Here is a 14,607-nt window from a genome sequence, read left to right as displayed (position 1 = left end):
AACGTTTACGGGAAATCGAAATAAAAACGGTCATTTTTCATCTAATTAATGCCGGGGTTTCCTATCGTAGATGTTCTGAAATTGGCGTTGCTACAACAATTACACATATTTACACTGATACAATAATAGTTTCTTATTTTAAATATGAAACACACGGATCTCGGTTGGAACATATTGGGGCGAGAATAACTTTTTTTATTTATGAGATTGAAATATTTTTTAATATAATTTACAAAAATCATTCAATTCATATCTTCGTTATCAAATGAACATCAATCTAAGTCTAAAAACATAACAAAAGAATATAATGATGATCAATTTAAAAACGTAAAATTTTTGAGTCTTTTTGTCGCATATGGGTAAGGCATGGGTGTTCATCCTCTGAGGAATGTACATATTTTATCTACCTCGGTTAATTTCCTAATGTTTTACGTTTATATAGCAAACGCTTAAAAAAGAAATTTAAAAAAAAACTTTCTTTTTCTGTTTCCAAAGAAAACGACGTTAATTAAAAAATAATAACATTAGGCTTTTTTTCAATCAAGCCATTAACTGCTTTTTTGGAGTTTGAATTTACATGTTAGCAAAAGTATTGAGTTTATATAAATACGAAATAGCTTTTTAACTATTCAGAGAACGCTTTTGAATGAGCAAGAAAATTTTTATTTTATAACAGCTTCCCTATAGGTTTGTGTTATTTGAACAGAAAACACTTCCATTAGTAACAAACAGTTCTTGTTGATCAAAAACAATTAGGACTATTATATATATATATATATATATATATATATATATATATATATATATATATATATATATATGTAATTAATTAGTTATAGTTTGTTTTTTTTAATACTACGCTAACTGTTTGTAATTGTTGCTCTACGGAAGTTAATATATCGTCAGGTTATAATTATTTTGTTCTCCCATTTTAAACGTTGAAAAAGTTATTGATTTTTTTTTCCAAGTAAAAATTAAAGTTTTTGTATTGATATTTAAAGAAATAAAAACTTTTACTTGAAATAATTTATGTTTAAAGAAATTATTTAGAAAAGCATTAAAAAATAAAATGTATTTTAAAAGTAATTATTACTTACTAAAATTAATAGCTCATTTTCTCCCAACGTTTAAATTGGGAGATATAACAAAATAATTCTAACCTGATGATATATTTTAGATTTCGTGCATTTTAGGTTATTACTGTATGAACCTAAAATGTATGAAATTGGTTGTTTTTTTTATCTTTAGGTTATTTTAATTCAAAGTAAATTAAACTAAGTATGCCATTTAGTTTATTTTCTAAAACTTTGGTAAAGTTAATAGTCTGACTTGTTATATTGATTACTGTTGATTATTGGTTCTTCTACTGAGACAATTTTGAAAACATAATTTTTTTAAATTTATTTTTTAAAAACAAAGTGCTTCAATCTCGTAGTACACACACCGCACTGCGCAAAGATTTTGATCTCTGGTGCTAACATTAATGTGTTTAACTTTTTTTTCCTTTGTGAGCTTTCCAAATCTACAAGACTGCTAAAATTAATTACCTAACAAATATAGATGACCACTTTCTGCTTTCATCGTTTACCCAGTGGGCATGCGTCGTCCGCGCGACGTCCATAAGACGTCCGTTAGACGTCCAGACGTCCTTAGCACGTCCGTGGGACGTCGTGCGGACGACGCATGCCCACTGGGTATCTTTATATTAGTATGCATTAGTCGGAGTAAAAAAAAATTCTTAGACTGTCTTTTTCACCCTCATTTAAAAAGGGTATTCGTTTGATCCCTTCTTTTATGTGAGTGGCCAGCAACCGTAGTTTATTTCTTGAAGAGGTGTAAAAATAACAAGATAACACCGTAGATTTCCCTAATTCCGAACACCCCCTAATTACGTATATCTTTAGCTCACTTATTGTTGCATCTTTTATTTTTTAAAGGAAAACTGATTAACAAATTGGAAGACTAGGGTAATGAGAATATGAAAATATATTTTCAAAATATATATTGATACCATTAAATTTTTTAATTGCAAGCAAAACACTTTTTAAAACCCTGAAAAACCAACAACATAAAACCGACTTAAAAAAAAAAAAGACAATTTAAATTGCGTACTGCTCGATGTAGAATTTGATGGTGATTATTTATCTGAAAAAAAAGTCAAAAATTCTACAAGACTGCTAAAGTAAGATATCTTAAAAACAGTACTTTTCTGCATAATTAAAATATTTCCCAAATTCGGAACAGATTTTGGAATGCACTTTTTTTTGCAAAAGTAAGCGTTTTTACGTGCAAGTAATTAACACCTGTATTTAACAAAAGTATTTTAACAACGTTAACTTAGAAACTCATAAACGCTTTTAACCTTTTTATTGAATTTATAAACATCTTGTTTATCTTAACGTTTGTTAATAAAAAAAAATGTCAAAGTTTAAAAAAAAAATAAAGATCGCGAAAGAAAAATTAAACTCTGTATGAGGCTATCAATAATAAGAAGATGTTATATTCAGAAGCCGCTTTATGCTGTAATATTCCTAAAACAACTATTTTTTGCAGAGTAAAAATAATAAATGGAGCTGCTGGTGTTGGTAGGCCCAGAGCAATAAGCCAAGTAACGGAGAGGCTTATAGTTGAACTTGTACAGTTCATTAGTGACATTGGCTCCAACTTAAAAAGAAATGATATTTTAACTGTGGTTTTTTTTTTAACTGATTAAAAAAAAAAAGGAAGACAGGATCTAATAAATAGATAATCCACACTCTGCACTAACACAATGTTATACCCTTACATTAAAACAAAAGTAATTTTAAATTTTAAAATTTGTTTTACCTAACTCTAAGCTAGAGGTCTACGCTAGCATAAATTATTTACTTTTTTAAATTGAATGCCATTTTTTTAGATTTGATGTGTACGTTCGGAACACGTGTTCCTAATTCCAAACGAAAACTTTTTAAAATCAAAAATTATTATTATGCTTTGTAAATTTAAAAACTATTATAATTATAAAAATTATCAAATATTTTTGCTTAAGAAATAATTGGACATAGGGGAAAGGTGCCTATGATGGCATACTTAACTTTAACGTTTCTCTGAGTCATTACCTGAAAGCTTAAAAAATAATTTTTGACATGGGTGTATTCCCTCTAGCATGCAGAATAATAATGAACCTCAGAATTTTTACTATTTTGCTTTTTTATAAGTTTATACCATTAAAAAAAAAAATACAAGTATGCCATCATAGGCAACAAACAGCTCCTATGATGGCACACTTTAAAGAAATTAGACAAACAAGAACTTTTTTGTTTTTTATTAATGGAAACACAACTTATCAAAAAAAGAAAATCAAACATAAATATTTGGTCTATAAGCATAGTTCACATATAAATTTTTTTCTACTTCTCTTTATGCCTGCACATAAACAATGACACCAAGATCTGCATTTTTGACAACAAATCCATGGTTCTTCAGAGCAAGACAGCAAATAAAGTTCATAACAATACAAAAATGCTGTATCAGATTCGAAATTCATTATATTATTACTTCCTTTAATCTCCTCACTGCAGCATTTTTCTTCAACAGTCGTCTTTCTTTTTGTTTTTCTAACAAAATTTTCCTTTTCTTTGTTATCTTTTTCTTTTGCCTTATCTTTTAATTCTTGAATATCCGGTGTGGTATTCAGAGGTCCAGTTTTTCCACGTTTTCCTGCCCTTTTCAATTCAATTTTAGGGGTTGCTAAAGGCACTGGACACAACTTTGTATACTAGATCTTATCCTTTCGTTGAAACAGAAGATCCAATGCATGTGGAAGCTACTGATGGGGGAGATCTCATTTATAAATGTGTTGGTTTCTCAAACTCTTGTATTTCATTTTTGTTCTTAGCCTGATCACCTTTTTATGCGCATTAAAATTTATTTCAGGCATTTTTTTCAACTCATTTTGCAGACATTCCTATGATGGTAACTCCTCGGTATGCCATCATAGGAAAGAGTCACTATATTTATTAAAACAAGCTGTGTCTACCTTATTCTACACATAGCACTAAAAAAGGTATTCTAATAAATGTATAAATCCTGCAGATGAAATGCATGAAAATTTCACTTCTGTATGATGTATAATAAAATCGTAATCCTAAATATTTGAGGGCATTAAAACTACAACACCACATGCGAAAATTTATGTTTGTTGATTACAAAAGCATTACTTACGACAGAAGGACGAATTTTCACCAGAAGTAATGAATTACTAATATACACGTGTTGGTCTAATCACTTATACACCAAAACCAATATTTATGGAAATATGACCAGTATGCCATCATAGGCGCTATGCCATCATAGGCACCTTTCCCCTAGTATTCAAAAGGGAAGTTTGTGTATAACAATACGCTGTTGAAGACATTAAATGGGTTAGTGTTTCAATCAAAATACTTTTGCGTTTACTATTATTATGGTATGATTTTTGTAAGTAATCTGGTAGATGACGATGGAATAAGTTACATACAGAACAAATATGCTATTAATCCATTCTTCAATAATTTTATCAGTACCAGTATTTTTTGATTTTTTGACTTAAAAAGTGTTTGATAGAAAAATCTTACACAAAACGAAAAATAAACTAAAATTGAACAAGAACAGCAGCAAACAATAAATTATGGGACCATTAGACAACGCTGACAATTCCATAAAAAACAAACTGAAAATGTTATATTACGAAAGCAAACTTCATGCCAATATTTTTGTTTCATAAAGTTTGGATCTGTTCTGGAACTGACAGATTTATAAAAAATTATATTTCTATGAATGCTTTTGTTTAATTAAAAAAAACAAAAATATTTTGAGAAAGTGTTTTTATGGAATTTAGTAGATTTTTTTTTTTTTATCGAGTTATTAATATTTAAACTTCATACTTAGATTAATTCAAACTTACAAAATATTGTCACACTACAGAACTGATGTTTTCATCCTCTTGCAACTTTAAAACTTATGCATTTAGCAATTTAGAAAAATTGATTATTCATTTGGGATCTCTATTCTACGTAAGTACAGCGATAACTTTGAACTGTTTACTTGCAAAATAATTTACTTGCAAAATCAATTTACAAATTGATTTTCAAATACTTAAACAGACTACTACAGTACATATACATGTATGCATAACCTAATATATTCTATACTCTACAATCTTTATATTTTAAATGAAACAATCCAGTCTATGAATGTGATCTTTGGTTGGACTTAAGGTGGCTTAGATTTTTAACTAACTAACAAGAAATAAATTAAATAATTGCATTCATTAAAATCTCTTATAATGCGACCAATGAAGAATACTCATTGTATAGCTTAAACTTTTCTTAACTCTTAACTAACTTTTCTTAACGAACTTTTCTTAATGAACAAAAAAAATATGCAACTGTGACTCTCGAAATAATATCCTATTTAAAATTATCTCTCTTTTGATTTTTTTACTTTTCGAGTATATTTACTATAAGCTCAGAGGATGTGGTAAAAAAAATCTAACAAAAGCGTGAATTCTACTTCAAAGATGAAAAGCACTACTAAAAAAAAAGTCGTGTAAATACGATGTAGCAACAATAAGCAAATAAAGTTTAACGAAGGTGTTACATTAAATAAGTAGATAAACAGTCTTGCGCATGCGTAGACACGCTGCAACGCTCAAAAACGAGAATCCTAAAACTCAACGTTAAAAAAGTACCTAAGCTTTTAAACGTAAAAAAATAGCGTTTCTGACAATTAAGAAAGGTTTTAGTTTGAAGTAGCGTTTCGGAAGCACGCTAAGAATTTTCAGTTTTTTGGTATGCATTAATTTTGAGAAAAATAGCAATTAAAATAGTAACAAAATGTTATTTGTTTCAAAAGAGAAGCCAGTTGATTGTGTTTTAAAAAGTGCTGAATCTGATTTTGTATCATTAAAAAAGTGGATGAAGAAGATCGAATTTGCTGAAGTTTATTATGCAATTTCTGTTGTCAGCAATTTTAGCTCTATGCTAACAACACAAAAGATGAGGCCTAAAATATTTTAACAAACCCATCGGGCTAGCCAGATGATATCTTGATTGAAGTTGCACATATTTTGCTTTCATTTCAGTTTCTCATAAAAATTTGAGTTTCAAATTTCATGTATTTTTAGTTCTTTTAACTCAGGTATATTCATTTAGAAAGTTATCTTTTTGTGCAAATAGTAAGTGTTAGAAAATCACATCGAATACTTTTAAGTAATGTGTCCTCCGATATTGGTTTACATTCAAAGTGTGTCCAGTACTTGATTCAGATTTTGATAGTTCAAATAAAGATGATGTGCCTTTATTAGTGCACACAGCTGCATGTTCCTACTTGAATTGTCGAACAAACAATTTTTTAACTGTGAAGTAATGAATTGTTAAACACAAAAAAATGGAAGCGATTGTGGTCTTTTCGCAATTACAAATGCAACAGCTTTATGTAATTATATTGATCCAAGTTTAATTCTATGGAGACATAATGATATAAGGCAACATTACCTGAAATATATTGAGAAAGAGATTTTTTTGTTATGTTAGACATAAAAAGGTGTGCTTTTTTTTTTTTTAATTGTGATCATTTTTGTAAATGCAGACAAGAGAATAATAATTGATTATCATTCGAGTTTTTTCTTGTGATGCATTTAAAACCATGAATATGAATTATTTCTGCTAGTTTTTTGTTCAGGGCTGTGGAGTCGGAGTCGGAGTAGTGGAGTCGGAGTCGCAGTCGGAAAATTGTACCGACTCCGATCTAGCTTAAAAAAAATCTTTCAAAGTTTCATAATTTTAATATGGATTTTATAGATGTTACTCATTAAAATTTTATGTTCTGTCAGTCTAAAGCACAAGTATCAAACTCTAGCCCTCCAGTTGATAAAAAAGTCCCGTGATGCTCTGATAGCTGTAGGATATCCAGACATAATGGGAATTGCAGTTTGCAACAACTGGAAGGCACCAATGAATTTCTCCAGGTCTTGGTGGAAAAGATTCTTCAAGAATATGAACTTAAAGAAGAACAAGTTCTTTCTGTCCAACTGACAATATTTCAAACATGATTTTGACAAATTCATAAATTTATTAGTGACTACATCAGAGTTTATTGCATAACAAGAGTTTAGAAAAGTTGTTTATTCAGAAATTATTTTCTAATAAATAATGTTTAAACCACTAAGTGGTGGATTATTTGTACCATGGTGATGAAATAGCCAATGTTAACATTTTACTACAGTAAATTTGTTGTTAAAAATTGGTTACTTATGAAGGAGTCGGAGTCGGAGTCGGAGTCGGAGTCGGAGTCGGAGTCGGAGTCGGTCCATGATAAAATTAAGGAGTCGGAGTCGGAACAACAGCTCACCGGCTGTTGGCCCTGGTTCATATCATAAGTAAGGAATAAAAAAATTAGAATCATGATGGACTTGTCAGATTTCAAAAGAGGACAATTGTTGATTCTCATATGGTAGGCGTAGTGCTACAGAAACGGCAGAATTGTTTGGAGTTTCAAAAAGCACTGTCTTAAGATTAATGTCTGCATTTAAACAAGAGGAAAGAATATCTAAGCAATTTAGTTTTTTTAAGTTTTGATTGATGGCTTTTCAACTTCCTGTACTCGATGTATATATAAGATAGAAACAGAATGTCATTCTTGATCTCAAGCAAAAATGGCGCCCATATTCTGGAAAAATATTTTTTGAATAACATTTTTAACACGGGCTAGCTTTAATAAGCTATTTTTGTATTGAGATGGATATATATGAATATATTCACTTTATATAAAAAGTTTGAAATAAAATTAAAGATTTTATTTCAAATTTTTTATATAAAGCAATTGGGTGAATATGTAAACTGTGGTGTTGCTTTAACACCGTTTTAAATTAAAACAATTTACACAGAAAGAAACAGAAATCTAAATTTAGCTCACATATAGTTTTTCTAACATGTGATATTTAGGTGATACCGCTGTGGAGTGAACCTCGTATGTCTTTACAAAGCTCGATTTTCTGAAAAGTAGATAAATAGTTTTACTTCTGCCAAACTGTTCCTGCGAAAAAATCAGAATGATTCTACGCAAACTCGTGCTGTTCAATCTAAAGTTTAAGTTTCCTATTATCTATGTATATTTAAGCTATAGGCTAGTTGGCTACAGGGGTAAGTTGACACACTACGTTTAACTTTGGAATTTTCCACCAAAAATTTCCAAAATTTACATCGAACCTTTCTACTTACCTAATTCATCTTTCAGTGTAGTATCAGGGCTATGAGCGCATGCGTATAGAATTTATAGCGAACTTTGTATTTTTTTACTTATTTTGTAAATTTGGTAACTACATTACTTTTTCAATTTTGAAAAGCATTCGCATTAGCTACAAGTAAACTCGAATAGATGTAAGTGTTGTATGGTTAATTCTAACTAGTCACATTTTAAGTTTCTCAATATTTTGCGTTTTAGGGGATTTATAGGCCATTTTGTCAGCAAAAAGCTTTTGGGGTTAGTTGGCACAATGATCGCGGAGCTAGTTGGCAAACATGTTTTACGTAACGAGTCAACTTACCCCTGTAACCAAAACTTACATTTTTTTGCATTGGTCGTAAATTCACTTAAGTTATATAACACTGAAGATCTATAGAAATGCGAAATTATAAAAGATAAGTAGACAAACTTGTAAATTCTAAAAATGTTACAAAAAATGCTGTTGATGCTATTTTTTATAGAAGGAAAATCTATTCGATCGAGTTAAGGACAAAAAAAGTTAAGGTAAAAAAAAAAATGATTGGATAAAAATTATCAAGATTTTTCATAAAAAAAGATGTACTTTTAATAGATGCTTAACGTTACTAAACTTGTCTCTTTTCATATGGTGAGCCAACTTACCCTGAGAGTATAGGCAACTTACCCCGGGCCGAGGTAAGTTGGCACATATTTTTTTTTGTTTTGGATATTTTTTTTCACAATATTTTTTTATGATGTTTGACACTTGAACAAGCTTGCCAAATTCATATTCTTTTAAATTGCAGTTTGATATCTTCAAAAAAATTCACCCAGAAATGCAGATAGCTCAAAAACTAAAACTGTAGCCAACTAGCCCCGGTCTCCCCAAACTCACAAAAAGATACCAATTTTAATAGAATTCCTATTCAACGTTCAAAAAGCGTTCGACAGTTGGAAAACCTGATGTCAAGGAATTTAAGCAAGAACTCGTAAAATTTTTTGTTGAAGAACGAGCTAAGTTTAAGAGAGAACTTATATTGAAATTGTTATCTAAAAAATGAAACATTAAATGATAGCTTCTGATAACGAAAAATATCGCATGCGCAGTTTAACATTTCCGAACGATATGTAAATAGCTGTCTGTTTTTAATACAACACGTGTACAGATAGTTCAAATGTTTACTTTTTTAACGAACAACCTATATAACACGTATAGTCGTTAAATAAGTAATCGTAATATGACGCATGCGTAGATAGCTCGGCTTGTATACTTATTTAACAAGTTACTTACTTAACACGACAACAAAAATGGCCAGGTTATGTATAATGTCATTAGTCTTTGGAATACTTTTAATGAAATACGTCGCTGAGGATGATTTTTCGGAGTTTTCTTTCGACGAAAATTACATAAACGAGAATGACGAGATCAATGTTAATGAGTTTAAGAAGTCTCCTGTTGAAGGTTCTGGCGCTGGTAGTATTCCACCAGTCGGTGTACCAACTGTTCGCGAGCCATTGAAAAGCAGTTCAAGTTATGAGTCGAAAAATGGATATTTCTTATGTATACTGGCATTTTTAGCAAAAAAAGTAATTCGTGTGATTTAATATAAAGCATAATCTTTTTTAATGATAAACAATTTTCAAAATAAAAAATTTCGTTGAGTGTGATCTAGCTTCCACCAATTTCCGTTAAAACCACAAACTTTCAGTTGCATGTTAAGGAAATCTCCAAACAAAATGAGTTCCATTTAACCAAAGCGTAAACCTGAAACCTGGCAAATACGGGAAAAAAATACTTCTACAAAAACGTGAGCTAAAGAAATGGACGGGATTGAGTTACGAGTAATACGGTGTGGTGTGATTTTGTAATTGATTCAAACTGCTGTGAGAGATTTTTTTTATTAATCATTTTGAAAACTATAATAAAGAATTTAAAAAAAAGAAAAATTGCGCTTAGTGATTTTCTTATCTTATAGCTACAAAATTAAACAAAAAGAGTTCATGTTTGTCAAATAAAAAAATTTCATATTCATACGATTAATACGTGTACAATAGATAATTTAAATAAGTGGCTCGTTGATTGGTAACTTAGAGACTGCTTATAAGCTAGAAGCAATCATAGTTTTAAAATTACTTGGATGAAGTTTATTACTTTAACAAAAATTAAAAAATATTTTGTGATTTTTTTTCTCAAAATCATGGTCAAAATTTAACTGCGCGATGTTCAAAGGTACATAAAATAAGAGCTTTAAGAAATAATAAATCTTTTTTTTTTTTGCAATACAAAGAACACAACAATGTTTATAAGATTTATATCGAACAAAAGGCTTTAATAGCCACCATTATACACGTTCTCCTTGAAATGAGTAAACAAATTAGCACCACTTTTCTCGGCTACTTTCTTCAAAATCTTTATCCAAGTATTCATAATATAAGAATTGTATATTTTATATATCTTGTTCACTTTGTTTTGGCTTTACAATCAACCTGACCATCACCGACAGAACTGTAATATTCATTACTTGGTATCTGAGATGGATCAATTAGACAGTAAGTGCTATTGTTCCTAATATTGAACCTTTCACCACTAGAGGTAACAGAATGTTTTTACAATCTTCTAACCAATCTTTCACATATTTTTGACTAAGGGCTTTTCTCAATTTGTTCTCTGTTCTAAAGCTTTTTAGCTTTAGCCGCAGAAACTAATTGAAATTATTGTCTATCAAGCATTATGATTTTAATCAAATCTAGTGAATTTTTTTTTTCCTGTGATGCTTTCAAAGCAATTTTTATGTGGAGTTTTGTTTGAGATGTTGGCACATTAGTTATAAAAATGGTTTCTGAACAACTTTAGTTATCAGAATGACAGCTTTAACATTTAGAACAGTGCTAGCAGCTGTAGTATATTTGAGTAAGAAACTGTCTGACTTTGGCATAATTGTTGCAACTACTCCTTTTGTATCACTTCTTTATGAATTAAAACAGTTTACATCCCCAAACATACCCTTTTTCTCCATTCATTACTTTCTGTTCCTAAAAATCAAGTTCTTTGTACTTCTTTTAACATAAAAAACAAGAAAAACTGGCAGATTTTTATTTTGTCACTTGCTATATAAATAAGTTATGAGTTATCTGTTTTACTTATGAGTGTTTATATGAGAAAGTCAGCAAAGGAAAATAACCTTATTTACAGGAAATTCCAGAAATAGTATCAGGTCAAAAATTATCCAAACAAGCCAAATTTGCTATAAATTCTTTGTCTTAATATTATTTGCTTTCTTAAGCTTTCTCTATTTAGTACAATCATTTTTGATACATGAAACACAAAGCTTGAATGGTGTTTTCTTCAGAAAAGTGACATTTGAACAAAGAAGTAGGGATGGCAAAATCCCGGACATTCTAAATCCCGGGATTTCGGGGTTGAGTAATTTATCCCCGGGAAATCCCGGGAAATCCCGGGATTTGATAAAAAACAGAAACAATCATTTGCGGTGAAGTATGTGAAGAACAAAGTAATCATCAAACGCTGAAAAATGATTAATTTATTGATAATATAATTATATTAACAATAAATTATTCATTTTTCATTTTTTAGTTAACTAAAATAGTTCATTTACTAATGAACCTAAGTTACTAAAATTATAAAACAATTCATTAAAAAGCACAATATAATAAAAATGATAATTAAAAATAATATGAATATAAATGAATATACAAGAATTTTATTTATTTTTGAAAGTACCACTTTAAAAAACTGAAAGCGACAATCTTTTCGTCGTTTAATCGCGTTCGATTTTTTAAGCATAAAAACCCAGTTACACTTTCTACCCTTATAGGTTATAGGTTAAAAATATTTACTTAAGTACTAATTTTTTTTAAATTTCTAAAGTTCTTAAACTATTTCAATTTACGTTTCTTTATCAGATCTATAATTCAAACTGAATCTGTTACTGTAAAATTGCAAAAAAACACTTTGAATAGTTGAAGAATTTTTTAGAATCACGCATACATTTCGTTGCATAAGAAGTATTGGGCTCTAATTTTTTTTGTTGTTGTGAAAATTTAACTATCAATTTATCTCAGTTAAAATGTTTTAGTCCTGTCATTTTTTATAATTAAAACTATACATCTTTTTTTCGTTATTTATGTTTCATAATCAAACTGATAATATTATTTCTATAATTTTAAACTTGTTTTTATTACTAATTGTTAATTACAGCTTTTATCAATAAATTCTTAAAATATAAAAAAAAGCAGATAGAACCCTCTAATTCTCGTGCGACGATTTGTAATTAAAATGAAGCCGAAAGTTCGAAATTAAACTAATTAAAATATTGCAAAGAGAATAAACAGCTATGTAACAAGTATTTTACCAAAGGCTACATTTACTAGACACTTTATGATGTACGAATAAGTTAATAGCTTAATCCCTATTTATCTTTACTTTTTTTATTACATTCCCGAAATCCCGGGAAATTTTTGTGAAAAATCCCGGGATTACGGGATCAACAATTTATACGGAATCCCGGGATTTCGGGATCCCGGGATCCCGGGATTGCCATCCCTACAAAGAAGGAATCTTAAGATTGATCACCGGGAGGATTTTTTGCTTTCTGCTCTTCCTGGAACACTTCTAAAAACTTTATGAGCTTGAATGAACTTTAAAAAATCAAAAACTTGGTGTTTTTGCCTTTATGTAGATGTTTTTATCAAAAACATAACACATTTTGATAAAAAAAAAAAAAAAAAAAAAAACGAAAAAAAAAAGCCATCTGTTGTTTAGACGCTGTTCTATTTATAATAAGCCTAAAGCAAGCATCTTTAGGGCAAACTAAAAAATGGGATGCCTCGGTTACCTATTTTAAAACTCTCTAAACTTGTGTTTCTGTGTTAACTAAAAATCATGTAGAAACAAAAAATATCCATTTCGAGACTGTTCGACGGTTTTATATTTTATTCTGTTTATCACGTTTATCGTGGAAACTTAAATTAACATTATAGCAATTTTCGGTATAATCGTAATTCCATGACACAAAATATGAAAGATCAATTAACACTCAAAAATGTAAAAAAGGAAGATCAGTTGCCCATATAATTTTGATCTTTGATGTTTTCCCACCTACGCTACGCACCAACTTTTATGCGTTTTAATCTTTTACAACCTTTTTCAAAAATTTGGCTGTATATTGTTGAGTGGCTACGGTTAGATTATGATTAAAGTTTGTTGCTTTTGTGAATGCATGGTTTTGAAATATCCTGAAAAAATTGAACGTTTTAAAGTCTCTTTCCTCCGCGTTTTTTTAATTTTTTTTTTTCAAATACCATATTTGTTAAGCGTCACAACCCTTCCCTTTGAATTTTTTTTTTTAAACAGGTTATAGAGAAACTACATCATCATTCAGTACTCTTTTGCAGAGATGTAAGAGAACAAGTAATCACTCAGAGATTAATACAATCATGGTTATTAATCCCGTCAAATGTTTTTTTTATAGTGAACTTTTTTAAAAAAATTAGTTTTAATAACTTAGGATTACTTAAAACTTAATTGTGCACCTCAAGTTTCGAAAAGTTTTTATTTTACTTTTATTTAGTTTTTATTTATACTCTATGTATTTAATGGAAATATATTTTATACATTTTTAAAACGTGAATTTTAGATGGATTTTTTTTTTAAATCAAAACTTTCAAATACTGTCACCAAATTTCATACTTGTTGACCATAAGTCTAAAGGAATTAAGAAAAAAAGTATCAAAATGTGTTGTGAAGCTAAAAGCAATTTACCTAAAAAGGTCTGGGTCAAAGCAGTCTGATATCTGTAACCGTAATGGTGGAAAGCTAAAGTTTGGTATTTTTTTAGTAATAAATTAAACTTCTTTATCAAAAAAAATTCAAATTTAAAAAGATTTATTACAAATAGTACACACTGTAACGCATTTTTTCGGAAAACATACCAAGATTTTTAAACAATTCTTGAAAAAAAAAACAAACAACAAAAAACAAATAAAATCAAATCGATATTTTGCAACTCTTTTTGAGAGAGAAAAAAACGAAAATTCAAAAAAGGGTACTTTTAGGTAAAAAATAAAAAGGAACCTCTAGGTAGAAAAAGTGACAAAAATGCTATAAAAGATATACACACGCAATTGAAGAGTTGAGAAGTAGAAGAGGCAATCAACCATTTAAAAATCGACAAAAACGATTTTTCACATTTTTTCCCCATTAGTCGCATGAAAAAGACAAATTTTTAATTATCAATTTCAGTATTTAAATTAATTTTATTACTCATTAATGGAACACGTTCTTCGGAAAAACGGCTCTATGGAGACTTCAAACGAAGTTTTAGAGTATTAGCTAGTTAAGTTTAACAAAAGAATGGCGAATGG

The sequence above is a fragment of the Hydra viridissima genome, unplaced genomic scaffold (genome assembly GCF_058129835.1).
Source record: "Hydra viridissima isolate aposymbiotic clone 2 unplaced genomic scaffold, HvirCarnegie_v1 scaffold_2, whole genome shotgun sequence".
Taxonomy (NCBI): Eukaryota; Metazoa; Cnidaria; class Hydrozoa; order Anthoathecata; family Hydridae; genus Hydra; species Hydra viridissima.
Note: the sequence above shows the minus strand (reverse complement) of the source record.